Raw genomic sequence first — 16,081 nt, 5'->3', positions numbered from 1 at the left:
ACCCAGCCAAAACCACATTTCAAAGTTTCAAGTGTTAAAAGTTTCAAATTAAAAGTCATAAATAAAAAACTAAAAACTAAGAAACCTGCCAGATATAAGCAGCAATGGATAAAATATTTAAAAGCCTCTCCAAAAGGATGCGTCTTCAATTGTTTCTTAAAAACACTGAAGGAGGGAGCATAGCAAAGCTCTTCCCCTTTAAGACTACCTTCTGGTATGGTTCAGTGGGTAATGTGCTGGACTTGTACCAGGAAGCCTGTATCTGTTGAGATATTTGATGTGAAGAGGGATCAACACCAGATAAAATTTGTAAAAACCATGTTTTCCCATCTACAACCAGGGCTTGATCTCCAAAACGATTGGGCATAAAGGTTGCATATTTCCTAGCACCTTGCTGAAAAGGCAGTTTCATAGTTACCTGCCTAGCATGCATTCTTAAATTAAAAATAGCTCTTATGGTACTGGAAAGTTTTCATGGAAACCTGAAACTGTGCAACATGGTATTTTAAAATTCCAAAACCTAAAACTGATGAAAACAGTGGATCTCACAAATTATAGGGAAGAAATCTGACCTCTGTTAGCACAGAAAGAAGGGACAAAATCTAAGAAAAACCAAGGAAGGTTTTACTATTAAAACAATAACTGAACCAATGAGGTAATTTCACTTACAAAATAAGAGGGTGTTGGTGGGGGCCAGGTGTTCCTGAGCTGACTTCTTAAATGTAATCCTACCATGCAATTAATTACAGTACTCATGAAAACTGTTGCTTTTGCCCTTTTTTTTTTGCTACTGTCAGGCAACTGCTAACTGTAAATCCCAAACCTGAAAGGCACAAATTAAATAAAAGCCCATTTTTATGTTAGTCTTTCTTTTTAAAAAGGCAGGGGGAGGAAAGAGAATCAATTCAAAGCAGTTGGAATGAAATGAGAGTCACGGGTATAGCCTCCCTCTACTTCTTCCACTACAGCAAAATATTTCAGCCAAGATAGTGAATTTCTTCTGGCAGTTCCATTCTGGCTTCATCCATGGTTGAATGTCCCTCGTTATGGTAGATGTGGTGGGACAGTCTTTATAACACATGGACCAGAGGGGCACAGGGCATCTCTTGTGCTCTGCTCTTGAGATTCACAGCACCCGCCCCCCTGGAACCCTTGTCAGTAGGTCCCTACCACCCTGTGAGAAAAGCAGAGGGCAGCTTTTAGAAGGTGTGACTATGTCCTCAGTGCTTTTTACTTTTCCCTGTGGGAATCAATGGCAGCCATTTACTTATATGCAAGAATATAAAGGCACTCAGGGATACCATTATGCTAGAGCAGGTCTGCTCAACTTATGCTCCCCAGCTGGTTTTGGATTACAAATCCCATAATCCCCAGCCACTTGATGCACTCATCCTGTATCAGGCACCCAAAGAAAGTAGCTGCCTTAATGCAGGGCTGCTCAACTTTGGCCCTCTTTCAGATGTTGGCTCGCAACTCCCATCATCCCCAATTATTGGTCACTGTGGCTGAGGATGCTGGGAGCTTTAGTCCAAAAACAGCAAGAGGGTCAGTTGAATAGCCCTGCCTTATTGTGCAGTGTTGGCCATAATTCCTCCTCTGTCAAAAATCAAACTGCCGCTACACTATTTCTCTGCCCCTCCCATGAGCTAAAGAATGTCACTTTTCAAAGGCACACTCGGAACACTCACAGTCACCGACAGCCAAACTAATAACACAAATTTGTCTTATGAGAGAATTTTGAGAATGCCTTTTTAAAAAAAGTGTATGCAAATATGCCTTCTGGTACTCTACTTCCTCTTCATAATTGCCTATACAAATAGGCAATGCTGTTGAATGTGCTTCGGTTGAATTATTCTATATGATCCAATGTCAAACTAAACATTCTTAATGTTTTGGGGAGGGAGGGAGGTTGATAGGGTTACTAACACAGCCTGCTTCCAAAGCCAGTGCATGACACTGAAGAATAAATGATACAATGGGCTGGTTCTCACGGTCCCCATGATGCCAGAGGAATGGTAAAGGGGAGAATCGTGGAGAAGACTTGTGAGGAGCTCCCAGTCAGAAATACAATGAACCACTAACTGGGGTGGGGGAAGTCAACAACAGCGCTGAATGGTCCTGTCCAGGCACTGACCACAGCTCCTGCGTCTGGCATGGATGCAGAGGGAGTGGTCACTAGGGATCCTTCTCAGCCAGTGTTTCATAGACACACTGGCTGGGAAGGAGAGGGGCACATTCCCAGCCAGCAAACTTGCCAGTGTGGGAAGGTTAGGAGCAGGAGTATGTTTTGGGCATGGGGATGCTAAGAGTGAGGCAGGGAGAGGAGCCCTGAGCCAGCCAGCAATGAAATGCTGGCTGGGAAGGAGAGGGGCACGCCTCGTGCTCCTAGCCAGAGAACTTGCCGGCTGGACGCGGGTGTTATGGAGTGCCTTGGTGGCCATATGGAGACCCAGACCCTGGTGGCCATATGGAGTGCCTTGGTGGATCCCCCAGACCCTGGTGGCCAAGGGATGCTCATCTCTCCACCACTGCATTGTCCCCACGCAGTCATGCTCCTGAATCAGGAGCATGCACATCTTGCAAATTTTCGCTTTCCCATTCCTCCAGCATTGCACAAATCGTGAGAACCAGCCCAGTGTATGTCAAGCAGAGAGGAAACATTAGCAATGCGTAATATGGGAGGAGTACTCAGGCACTGATCTTTGGTGGAAGAAAGCAGAATAGAGGTGATATGCACACAAGATTGTCCCTGTTTCCAACGGTGAAATGTTAGAGGGTATGTGCTGTTACATGCCCTTTGTATCCCCACATTTGCATATCCTCTGCACAAGACATATATCTTAGTGTTAAGACAAAAGACATATCTTCCTCGTTCATCTCAAGGCCATTTTATACACAGCCATAATTCAGTTTTATTCAGCCGCTCAAAATTGTGGACTCTCATATCCATTGTCCAGACACTTCTTTGCCTCTGTCTCCCAGCGATTTTATTTATTTCTTGAAGATGCTTCGGAGCTTGGTTTTGTATATTGAGTTTGAGAAGGCGATGACAGGCTGGAAAACATCCAGTTTACTATTTATTGACTGCTCTCCTCATCTTTCCCCTACCCATTTCCCTCCCCCGCCCCCACCACCACTGCAAGATAAACATCCTCCCCCTACACATGCGTGCTCACACACACAGTATTTTAACACATGGGTTCTTTACTCACAAGGATGTAAAACAGGTATATTTATGCATATATGGGTGCATGTGTGTATAGAGAGACTAAATTCACAGGCATGCCAGGAAGCCTCTGGCTTGTCTCACTGACTCTTTGCTTTCCACCCTGCCCCTCACCCCATCCTTTTGCTTGCCACCTCATAACAAACAGACCCTGGATTTGTTAATGACTTGATATTGTGAAGAAATATTGCAGGGTGGGATAGGGAATCTCCAGGAATGTTTTCAGCCAGGGCTAGCTGCCTTCTGAGCCTGAGGAAAGAAACAAAACCAAAACTAAACGCAACCCTGGAGCCAAGTGCCAAATCCATAAGGAACTCACTAGATGGGGAAGAAAAATCACTTCAGCAGAAAGCAGGGAAGAGACTAAATTGTCAGGTGAACAAGGAAGCCTCTGGCTTGGCGATTGTTGTTGTTGTTGTTGTCATCCTCCTCCTCCTCCAACATCACTCCTCCTCCTCTCTTCCACTCTCTACACTCCCCACACTAGAGAGAGGAGATTGAGTGGGCTGTGGCTGCCCTCAGCACAAATTCATGGGTCTTGCTGCACACATGACCACCCACACACATGGCTGTCCGGGCGGTGCAGCATGGGCCGGCACCACCAACACAGGGGGACATCTGGGCCCTGGAGGGCACTGAAGAGCCCCCAGTGGGTCTTGGCATGCATATGGCCACTGGAAGCCCACACACATGGCCTCCCACCATCACAGGAGGACATCTAGGCCCCCCAGGAGGGGGGCATTTGGAGACCTCCTCCGATGGAGGACCAGACCTCAGACCAGATGTCCAGTCCAAAGAGCACCCCTAGAACAAAATCACAGCAACTTCTTACCTGGAATACAGTCCATCCAACTTCATCTCATTTTTATTTTCATAAAGGTTGCTCGACATACTGGGCTCTCTCAAGTCTTTGCAAGAGGCAGAAATAAAGGCTGCCTGAAAATTTCTTGGTCTAAATAGGATTTGGTTGGGTTTGACTTAAGAAAAGGTCTTGGATTAAATCCAAGCCCAACTCCATTCCATTTAGGCTGAGAGCCTCCTTCCATATCAGTGATATTTTTAATGTTCTGCACTAGAATTTTGCACTAAGAGAACTTAAATTCTGCAAGCAATATAAAATAATGGATTTTAAATTATTTTACAAAGGTATACTTATTCAATAAAACAAGTCTCTGAAAGCTCACCCATTGATCACTGAGATGTCAACCGGCATTGGCCTTGACACTTCAACCCCAGTCTTTGCAACCATAAAGAGGAGCAGCATGCTTTTAAACATGAAAAGAGAACTGAATGTATTGCATTGTGAACCTGTAAGCAAGACTGTCCCTTTCCAATTTTTGCCGAGACCCAAGTAAGGCAATAGGGATAGGATGAATTATAAATGATATTGATGAGTTCTGTGCCCAGTGCCAAGTATGGCACTTTCCCTGTGCCACTATAAAAGAGATGTATTTCATTTGGAAGAACAGAGAGTTTGTTGTTCCTATCATTTTATTCATCAGCTTTTTGCTTATCCTCCCCTACTGCTGCAGAATGAAAAAGGAAGACAGCAAAAACAAAAGTTTAGACTACCATTTCAAAACATGGAAGCAGTACAGCAGGGGATGTGCCTGTCAAAGACATTTAAAACTATGCCAAGCCTGAGCCGGGGTGGGGGGGCAGCCTTGGATGTTTTCCCAAGTGCTGTTGTCTTCTTAAAAAAAGAAATTGCTGTTTTCAAAAAAAGAGGCAAGAACTGATACACACACACACACACACACACACACACACGGATTTTGATCTTTTGGTTCTTCCCCCAGTTTCATTTACATAATGTTTCTAAGTATTGATTTAATGTTGGTCCAGTTTTAATGAAGATTCATTAGAGGATTAAGAGACTTGAAATGGAGCCCAATGCAGTCACAGCACCGGCTGGCTCCAAACAGCCACTCAGCAAATAAGATGTGTACCATGCTGGCAGGCTTTGGAAGAATCAACCAATAAATCGTAGGTTATATTTTTGAGGCTCTGGGGGTTTTCTCTAGAAATGAACAGAAATGCTTTTTAAAAAATTTCTCCACGTTAAAATGCTTCAATAATCGTTATTCAACATGCCATCTTGTCACAGAAGTGCATATGGCTATGCATATCTTATGTTGTACAGAGGCACAAGTGTGTTGTGTGTGCACATTTTCTTGTGAAAGTCTGAGAGAGACCAATAGCAGGGGGAGAGTAACTAACGATTCGACCCCAGGACAACATTCTTTTAGTGACTGTTGATGGTGTCTGCCTTATGTTTCTTTTTAGACTATGAGGCCTTTGGTGACAGGGAGACAGCTTGCTATTGCTATTTCTATGTAAACTGCTTTGCAAACATGTTCACTGAAAAGCAATATATAAATAAGAGTAGACAGTAAGGTTGTACAGGCATTCATTTTAGAAGTCAATGCAGGGACAGGACTTCTAAAAAATGTATAGTTTGCATGTACTACTATGCAAGTGGAAGCCAGCATATTTTAACGGCACAAAGCAAAAATCATGTGAACATGGTATACACATTGAATAGGGCTCAAGTGAGCACAAGTCCGTGTGTTGTACAAGTGAGCACAAGTCACTTATGCTCAAGTGAACACAAGTCCTTAGGCATGGGGCAGGGAGATGTATGTTCATCTCCCAGTATGAATCCTGAATGCAAGACTAGGTTTTTTCTGGTTCTCTAATTTTAGAAATTTGGGGTTTGTCTCTTTACCCAAAAGTCCTGTTCCTTTAGGGTAAATAGAGGTATAACCTGTATTTAATCTCTGTTTTAAGGGGGTTGGCTTAAATTCAGGGCCATCTTCTATTCAGGTAAGTATGGTAACAGTTTCAGTCTAGCTTACTTCACAAGGTTGTTGTGAGGATATAATGGGGAAACTTCATATTTGCTGCCAGAGACAGCCTAGAATATTTCCGTCCCTGTGGCAGAAAATCCCAATGGTGTCTCCAAATGGGTAAAAATATAATCAGACAAAATAATGTGTTGCCCTGTTATGGTACCCCAGTCTCTAGCCTTAGAGCTGAACCCATCTGTAATTCTGCTCTGATCCTGTTTCAGACATGGCTGCTAGCCAAGGTAGTCTTCCAACTGGAGCAAGGTCTGAGCAGAGACAAAGTTCTAGCAAGAGAACTGGATCTTGGGACAGCTCTGAAGGGAGGCAGGAGTCCAGGCAGAGGGTTAGTACCTCAGACAGTTCCAAGGGGAGGCAAGAGGGAAATCTGGCTAGATACTAGCAGCCGGGCAGGCTCAGATTGTGCTGTCCCCTCCAACAGCCAAGAGCCCTTGTAGTCCAGAAGGCAAGGCAAGGCAAGTTGTAGCTCCCTGGGACAGGTTGATCCAACAGCACTCAGAGTTCGACTGGGCTCTTCATACCTCTGAGCTCAGGCTACCCCTCCTGGGCTCCACCTCCCTGCCTGAAGAGTAGAAGACTTAAAGGGACAATCTTCTGGTCTGTAGTCTGGCATCACTCTTCCCCTCTACCTGATCCTGCCTAGCCTTTTACTGATGTACAGATATCATGGAGTGCAATGATGTGGGAGGGACCAGCTCCTCAAAGGGCTCGAGTTATGAGAATGCCACTGTATGGGACTAAGCCTCCAAGGGTGCTCTTTTGAGGGGATCCAGTTCTTGAGCTGGCTCTGGCCCATTGTCAGAATCTAGGACTGGCTCCAGTGCTGGTATTACAGCCTAAGAGTCAGGTAGGGTCATAACAAAGGTAGGGTCATAACAAAGATGTTTCTCCAGCAAAGGTTTGGAGCTTACTGAGCAAGGGCATATCTAGAGTAGGACAGGTAGGGCATATGCCCCGGGTGCCAGTTGAAGGGGGGCACCATTTTTTAAAATAAAATTAAAATTAAAAATGGCCACCGAAAACAAAATGGCCACCGTGCATGCTCAAATGGCCCAAGGCCATGCCAGGCCTCACAAAAGCCAATTAAGCATGAGCGGAGGCCATTTTGGTTTTGGCAGCCATTTTTTTAAAAATAATAATTTTTTTTAAAATGGCCACTGCACATGCTCAAATAGTCCCTGCAAGGCCCTGAGCCCAGGATGGGCTGCAGCGGTGAATTAAGAAGCCAGCGGGGGGAGGGGGAGCCTTTGCTATTTTCCTAATAGCTAGGTGCTATTTTCTCAAGATACGCCTCTGTTACTGAGGGATAGAACATTAGAACATAATAATAGCCTTGCTGTTTCACTTAGTGGCCCACCAAATGCCACTGGGAGCCTACAGGCAGGATTTGAGGGAATGCCCTCTCTCCTGCTGTTACTCCCCTGCAACTGGTATTCAGAGGCATCCTGCCTCTGAGGCTGGAGGTAGCCTATAGCCCTCCAGCTAATAGCTGTTGATAGACCTCTCCTCCATGAAGTTATCTAAACCCCTCTTAAAGCCATCCAGGTTGTGGGCTGTCACCACATCTTGTGGCAGAGAATTCCACAAGCTGATTATGCATAGATATAGGCTGCAAGTAGTTAGGGTGGTTGGAACTACTCTTTCACCAAGAAAGCTGTGCCTTAAAGGACCCTTGACTGATTTTGTAACCATTAGCTCCAACTCTGCTGGAAATAGTTTGACTCAGTTGCAGAGTCCTCAAGGAAGTCCTTTGACTCCAAGGAGAGGGGAAAAGTAATTAATGCCTTCTAGCTGTGGAATAGGTGTTGGGTCTGACTCCTGGAGTCCAGTGGAATGTGTGAATGTGGAATGCAGTGGAATGTGTGAGAACATCTCTCCCCAATATCCTAGGTTTTTTGTTTTTACTGGCAGAGAGGTTTAATTCAGATCGAGAAGAGGCATCCAACATCTGTGCTGAGGGAACTTCCCTCCTCCAGTCTCTCTCTTCCTCTGCATCTCATCTTACCTTGGGACTGAGGGGGTTCCAGTCTAAAGGACACGACTGACCTCTATGGAACAACAGTGAGAATTCAAATATAATGCTGTCTAGTCCCTCGAGACGGAACCACTCACGACTGGTCTAGGTATAAAGCAGAATGAGGTGGAAGAATGAACCACTCCGCTTCCAACTGCAGATGGGGGAGGGGGGGCACACTCCTGAATGCTCCCCTGTGTCAAAAAATTCCCTGCAAAGAGACAGCTAGCACAGTAGGCAGTGGAATGTGTGAGAACATCTCTCCCCAATATCCTAGGTTTTTTGTTTTTACTGGCAGAGAGGTTTAATTAATTTATTTTTTTAGATAGAGGGTATCACATTTTGAATGCTTCCCTGAAGTGGTGCCGTCCATTTTCCACTTCATACATACAGTGTGACCAATAGTGTCGATCAGGCTTCATTCACCAGTCTCTACAGTGCTACCTTTAGATACTTTTACTCCTGAAGTACAAAGTCACAAACATACCCACCTTCCGCATTCTGGACTGGAACTCGTTGTTTAATGATACAGGGAGCAATTGGCAGTCTTAAAAAGTGTGCCCTCTCTGCAGTCTCTTGCCCAGAGCAATTCTTTCAGATTGTTTCACAGAGAAGTTAGTGAATTGAACTTACTTGTCAGAAGACACTACAGAAGGATTTGGGTCATGGGGAAGAGCATTGCTAGACCATACAGTTCTGTATTGATATGTTGTGCAGAACTTCCATCTTCATTTCACTTTCAGCTAATTGTTGAAAAAGATGCCTCAGGAGTGTTAAAATACTCTAGTCTGGGAGTAACCTTAGCCTATAGGATGCCACAAGATGGTTTTACCATGAAGTCATACATATTGTTAATCTGAGTGCTATTCTCTGGGTACAAGTTTCTGGGTACAATTTTCTGCACTCCCCTAGAAGATTGGAGGTCATCTTTTTAAATTACATTTTGGTTTCAAAGCAAAGATCATTTCTTTTAATTTAATTCCAACTCCTGTAGCTTTTCTCCTTTGCAAGAGAACACAACAGGATGCTTCAAGTATTCTGGACAACAAGAACTTAATGCTAAGAATCCACAGCAATGCTGAATAATACTAACAGGAGCAGGAATTATGTATTTCAATAACATCTCTTTTTAGGACTGGAAAAGAACAAAGCTCTGTAAAATACATTTAAACTTGCATTTTGTTCCAATTGCTACAAGCCCTATAGCCAGGGTTGAGTGTAATGAATGCTAAAATAAATCCAAATTCTGCAACAAGAAAGTGGATCGGACATATTTCCAACCACCCCCTCACTCCTGTAAAGCCTGCCTTTCCATGTGTGAAACTAATGAGACGTTTCAGGAAAAAGCCCAATTCAATTGGCCATACTCTCAGCTACATGTAACTCTATGCACTGCCATAGTTTAACAAATATGGGACAGTGTTTCTCAAACATTCTGCTTCCCTATCCCCATTCTAGCCACAGTATTCTCTGAACTCTCCCCCACACCTAGAAACCTCATTGGATATACTGCTCAGCCCAGTTACCCAGTTACCCATACCACTGCTCCAACCACCTGGTGTCCTATACAGATCCTTTTCAGTTACCCATTTAGCAATGTTGTTGCCATTAAACGATTGAGCCATGTGGCTGCCTGTCTATGTGGGAAACAGAAAGTTCTCATGAAATTCATGCCAATTCTAACTAAACCAGCAACATAATGGATTTTCAGAAGGGAAGGATTCACTGGTCTGGTTAAAGTCAGTCCAGATCTCATAAGAGCCCTTCACACAAACAGATTTCTGTGCAGATAAGTGCCAATGTGCTATTCAGAATTGTGTTGCAGAAGTGTAGAACATGTGTCTGAGTTCAAAAGAGGGCTAGATGCAGACCAGTAAACTGAAGTTCCATCCTTACTAGATGGAGGTACTGTCAGTAGGTATCCATTTGTCCAGGGGTGTGGTAGTCAGCCATTTCTGGGTGGGTTTATACTCCCCTTAAGGGGTTGCTGCTTCTTGACCTAGGCATGGATCTTTAAATCTGCCAGCGCAGTGGAACACAAGTTGGCCATGGCTGCTTCCTCATGTTAGTATTCCATCACCAACCCTCACCTGCTGTACAGCCTATCTGGAGAGCAGCTTGGCACAGCAAGTAAAAATAATAGAATTGGGAGCATATATGTGACAAGGACCAAAAGCTTGGTAAGTGGGAGCAACCATGGCCAATTTGTTGCCAAATGTAGGACAATTTAAAAGTCCCCATCCAGCATGTCATGTAAGAGGTGGCAGTTCTTCCAGGCACACCTGTTGGTATACATTCCCAAAATGCTTTATCCATTTATATTTACTTTCTAATTTCCCCCTCACTCTGGGCTTTGTTTAGAAAAACGGATGGCTGGTAGCCACACCAATTTTATCCAGCTTCTAGAGACACTACCATATTTCAGTTGAGGTATGGCTAAACAAAACTGGAACAAGGCAACACCCATTCTTTAACATTGCAGTGCTCTTTGGTTTTTGTATGTGATACCTGAGCTATGTTAGGCCCAAGCACACTTGCTTCATCTGTGTTCTTGCCAATATTGGGTGTACAGTTGTTTAGAGCTTCAGCATCAAAAAGGTAGTTAATTCATTGAGCAAAACATACTTTTGCCCTCAGATTGTGTGCTGGAGTACAGAATGGATCCACATGAACACAGAAATTGCCCATTTATGATCTAGGGCAGGCCTGCTCAACTTTGGCTCCCCAGCTGTTTCTGGACTACAACTCCCATAATCCCTAGCCATAGTGGCCAATAGCCAGGGATTATGGGAGTTGTAGGCCAACATCTGCAGGAGGGCCAAAGTTGAGCAGGCCCAATCTAGGGGCTCTGAACAACCATTTTATTTGGTGTATTGCTTAAATAGAGGCTGGGGGCAGGGGCAGAGTAAAGAGCCTGATCTGTCAAGAACAGGTGGCAATATTATCTTTGTGTCCTATTATATTTCTGGAAGTTAACGTTTGTAACTCATGCCAAGGTTTCAGAACAGGCAGATAAGAAATCTAAATAAATACAGCACACCATAAATACACATGCACTACAAAGTCTGAATCCAGAGCTAAACTTTCCCACAGTTCAGAGGAATGCCGAACCTAGTTCTGTTTAGCCTTCGCAAACAATTGAACACCAGGGTGGCAATTTCAATTTTGTTTTGTCCACTTGCAGAATTGTGGGGGTTGAGGGAGTTCATTAGAGGAGGCAGGAGGAATCATTAAGGCTTGGATCCATTCAAAGTTAAATTGCCATGGGGTCAACCCCACTTGACCCCATGGCAACCCCTCCTGAGCTGTGCTGGTGCCGACCTGGTATATAGGCCCATTTAATTATAACAGTAACAATTTTGGTTGGAATCCAAAGAACTGGGCAACTCATTCCATCTCTAGTGAAATGTAATCCTACCAAGGGGAGAGGTATTCCCATTTTTAGGCCTATGAGATCACCCAGCATTCTGTTTCTGTCTGTGTGTCCGTGTGTCCTCTCTATCAACTTTGCAACACCTGGACCAATATGAACCAAATTGGATACAGTTGTAGGGACACATAGGGACACTTCAATGGTGCTGTTTGTGATGGTGTCATCCACATTGATTCAAGATGGTAGACATGTAAATTTTTGAGGAGTAAGTGGGCTAACTTGTGAACCACTTAATCGATTAGAACCAAATTTTCTACAGCTGTAGGGACACATAGGGATGCCCTAATGGCATGGTGTGTGATGACATCCATGCCAATTTAAAATGGCAGGCATGTAAACTTTTGAGTTGCAAGTGCATTAACTTATGGACAGTCTAATCGATTTGAACCAAATTTGCTACAGCTGCATAGACACATAGGGATGCCCCAGTGGTGTCATTTGTGATTATGTCATCCACCCCATCCAAGATGGTGGATGCATGAACATTTGAGGTGCAAGAGATCTAATTGGTGGACCTCAATTTAAACCAAATTTAGTGCAGTTGTAGATACAGAGAAAGGAAAGTAGGGTGATTAGTTTTTACTAGAACAACTTATTCTAATTCCTCATAGTAGCTGTAGCAATACGCTCAGCAATGGATAGTTATTTTTCCCCACAATGTTTAGCATGCATACCAAAGACATTCTAGACTACCATAGTAAAGTAGCACATGAAGGTATTTCCATAGGACCCATTGCAACCCTTACCCAGAACAGGAGGCCAATGGCATTTCCTGTGTCTTTCTCCCATCCTTCTCCAGTGGGTGCTTTATAGGGGTGTGCACAAATCAAAATTCCAGACCCCCAAATTCATTTGTCAAAAGCAGCTGGCTTGTTTGTTTGTTTGTTTGTTTGTTTATTTTATTGTATTGTATTTTATTTGTATACCGCCCTTCCAAAATGGCTCAGGGTGGTTTACAATTGAAGCAAACCACTAAAACAGTGAACAGCTAAAACAAATTAAAAACAACATAACAATTAACAATTTAAAAACATTTAAAAACAACAATTAAACAATTACAGTGATTTAAAAACCCCAAATCGGGTTTTGAATTTTAAAATAAACCAGATATTAAAAGCCCCAAAATTTAGGAAGCTGAGAAAGCTTGGGTGAAAAGATGGGTTTTCAGGTGTTTTTTGAAAATTGCCAGAGATGGGGAGGATCGTATCTCAGCAGGAAGCGCATTCCACAATCTCGGAGCAGTGACCAAGAAGGCCCGTCTCTGTGTAGCCACCAAATGGGTTGGTGGTAACTGGAGACAGACTTCCTCAGATGACCTCAATGGGTGGTGGGACTCATAGTGAAGAAGACACTTTCTTAGATACCCAGGGCCTAAGCCATTTAGGGCTCTGTAAGTTATAACTAGCACTTTGTATTTTGTCCAGAAACCTATTGGCAGCCAGTGTAACTCCATCAGTAAAGGAGTAACATGGTCTCTCCAAGATGACCCAGAGACCAACCTGGCTGCTGCGTTCTGAACCAACTGAAGTTTCCGGACTACGTACAAGGTAGCCCCACATAGAGCGCATTACAGAAGTCAAGTCTGGAGGTTACCAACAGATGTACCACAGTTTTGAGGTCATTGATCTCGAGAAACGGGCGCAGCTGGCGTATCAGCCGGAGCTGATAGAAAGCACCCCTGGCCATCGTCTCAATCTGAGAAACCAGGGAGAGGTGTGAATCCAGAAGTACTCCCAGACTGTGAACCTGTTCCTTTTGGGGAAGTGTGACCCCATCTAGAACAGGCAGATCAAAATCGTCTCTAGAGTTCTGACCCCGCACAATAAGTACCTCCGTCTTATCTGGATTCAGCTTCAGTTTATTCTCCCTCATCCAGCCCATTACTGCTTCCAGGCAGGCATTTAGGGAGGATATGCCAGCTCCTGAAGAAGTTGACATGGAGAAGTAAATCTGGGTGTCATCAGTGTACTGGTAACACCCAGCTCCAAATCCACTGATGATCTCTCCCAGCAGTTTCATGTAGATGTTAAAAAGCATTGGAGAAAGTACGGAGCCTTGAGGGACACCATACTTAAGGTCAGATTTTGAAGAGCAACAGTCTCCAATTGACACCATCTGGAATCTATCTGAGAGGTAGGAGCGGAACCACTGTAGAACAGTGCCTCCCACCCCCAACACCCTCAGATGTTCCATAAGGATACTATGGTCGATAGTATCAAAAGCTGCTGAGAGATCCAAGAGGACCAACAAAGTCACACTTCCTCTGTCAATTCCCAATTGGAGATCATCCATCAGGCCGACCAAAGCAGTCTCCACCCAATAGCCCACCCGAAAACCAGTTTGAAATGGGTCTAGACAATCAGTTTCCTCCAAGACCGCCCGGAGCTGAGAGGCCACCACCCTCTCAATTACCTTGCGCAGCCATGGGAGGTTGGAAACAGGCCTATAATAGCTCAACTCTGAGCAATCTAATGCAGGCTTCTTTAGAAGAGGTCTAATGATTGCCTCCTTAAGACAAGGAGGCATCTTGCCCTCCCTCAGAGAAGCATTTATTATTTCCACCAGGCTGTTTACAACAACCTCCCTGCTGGATCGAACAAGCCATGTTGGACAAGGGTCAAGAGAACAAGTGGTAGACCTCACCACTCCAAGCAGCTTGTCCACATCCTCAGGAGTCACAAACTGAAACCGATCCAGGTGGCTTGGCTGGCTGCCTCAATTAATCAGCTCTGAATCACCCAAATTGATACAGGTGATTCACGTGCCCATTCAAAATGATGCCTTTTCCCCCCAGGGAGAGCTGGTCTACCAATTGGGATTGGTGGTTAGACCAACCCTCCACTCCAGACTTAGCATGTCAGCCCACCTTGGAGGACATGTCTACCCAGGTAGACCTGTTCTCCAAGGCAGGCTGATGCACCACGTCCAGAGTGAACAGTTAGTCTAACCACTGGTCCCAATTGGTAGACCAGCTCTTCCCCAAAAGAAATGCCTCTTTGAGGCCCATTTCCCCAGCAAATCAGGCCTCATAATGGTGTTCAAGTTGCCCAGATCAATTTGTGTTGAATCAGGGGTGATTCTCCTCTACCTTGAATCTGGCCCTCTATTTCGAGGGTGATTGATTTGGGGTAGAATCCGCAAATCCCCTGATTCGATCTGAATCGATTTAATGGCTAATCAATTAATTAGCTACTAGTCCTTTACCCAAGCTTAAAACACAAGGTAAATTCCCCACCAGAACCCAGAGTTGAAGAGGAGGGAGGACTCCAACTGACCCCATGGCAACCCCTCCTGGGCTGTGCTTGTGCCGACCTGGTATATAGGCCCAATTAATTACTTATAACAGTAATAATTCTGGTTGGAATCCAAAGAACTGTACAATTCATTCCATCTGCAGTGAAACGTGATCCTACCAAAGAGAGGGGCCTTAGAAGGAGTGGGAGTGTTAAGCAAGCTGTGTGTGTGTATGTGTGTGCGTTTGCATGTTCTGGAGACCTTTGTAGCTCAAGCAGAGTTAAAATAATAGCTGTTCCTGTATCAACTGAGTCTTCACATCATTACTTGTATTTTTCCTATCAAGAACATGCTGTTAGAAGTTGGGGCCACTTTCTAGTATCTGGAGTAGCAGAAAAGAAGCAAAACGAAAACAAACCTGAACCCTCTTGCCCTATCATGGCAAAGTTCTCTCCACCAGAAGGCTTTGAGTTTTGTAGGCCTGCAGGATGGCCTGACTGGAAGCAGTGGTTCTTCCATTTCGGGACTGCTACAAAGCTGCATGCTGAAGAAGAAGAAATCCAGGTCTGTGCTCTCATATACGCAATGGGTCCAGAAGCAGAGCAGATTTTTAAGTCCTTTACCTCTTCTACTGCTGGGGACAGGGATAACTGTCTCATAGTTCTGGGGAAACTTGATTAATATTTTGTGCCAAAGAGGAACCTTATTCATGAGAAGGCCTGCTTCCACCAGAGGACTCAGAGAACTGAGGTATCAGCTGAGGCCTACATAAGATGGCTGCAAGAAAAAGCTGACTATGAGTTAGAGAACAGCAAAAATGGAACTATTAGGGATAGGCTAGTTGTGAACAGTAGCTGGCGGTGGCCCGTGTGCAGCTTCTGTGGCCCCCTGGCCCTGCCCCTCATGTCTAACATCAGACGCAGGGGCCAGACTAGCCATGCCCCCGCATCTGATTGCAGATGTGGGGGATGTGGTCTCCCTCCCAAATGGGCCGTGTGCCCCCATTTGGAAGGGAGATCGGCCCGGGCTGTGTTGGGCAGCATGGGCCAATCTCTCTCCTAAATGGCCGTGCGGCCCCATTTGGGACCGAAATAATGCCCCCCACATCTGATGTCAGATGCAGGGGGTGTTTCTGGGGCCACACTTGCGGACCCTGATTGGTGGCTGCCTGGGTTCTTTGAACCCATTCACCCAATGATGGCTCTGCCCCTGGTTGTGGGCATTTTGGATAAAGACTTATCTCAGAAGCTGCAGATGGAAAGCAAGCGCCCAGAGATGTAAGTTTCGAGCAGTATAAACATATGTTA

Source organism: Hemicordylus capensis, chromosome 4, assembly GCF_027244095.1.
Source record: "Hemicordylus capensis ecotype Gifberg chromosome 4, rHemCap1.1.pri, whole genome shotgun sequence".
NCBI classification, from domain to species: domain Eukaryota; kingdom Metazoa; phylum Chordata; class Lepidosauria; order Squamata; family Cordylidae; genus Hemicordylus; species Hemicordylus capensis.
Note: the sequence above shows the minus strand (reverse complement) of the source record.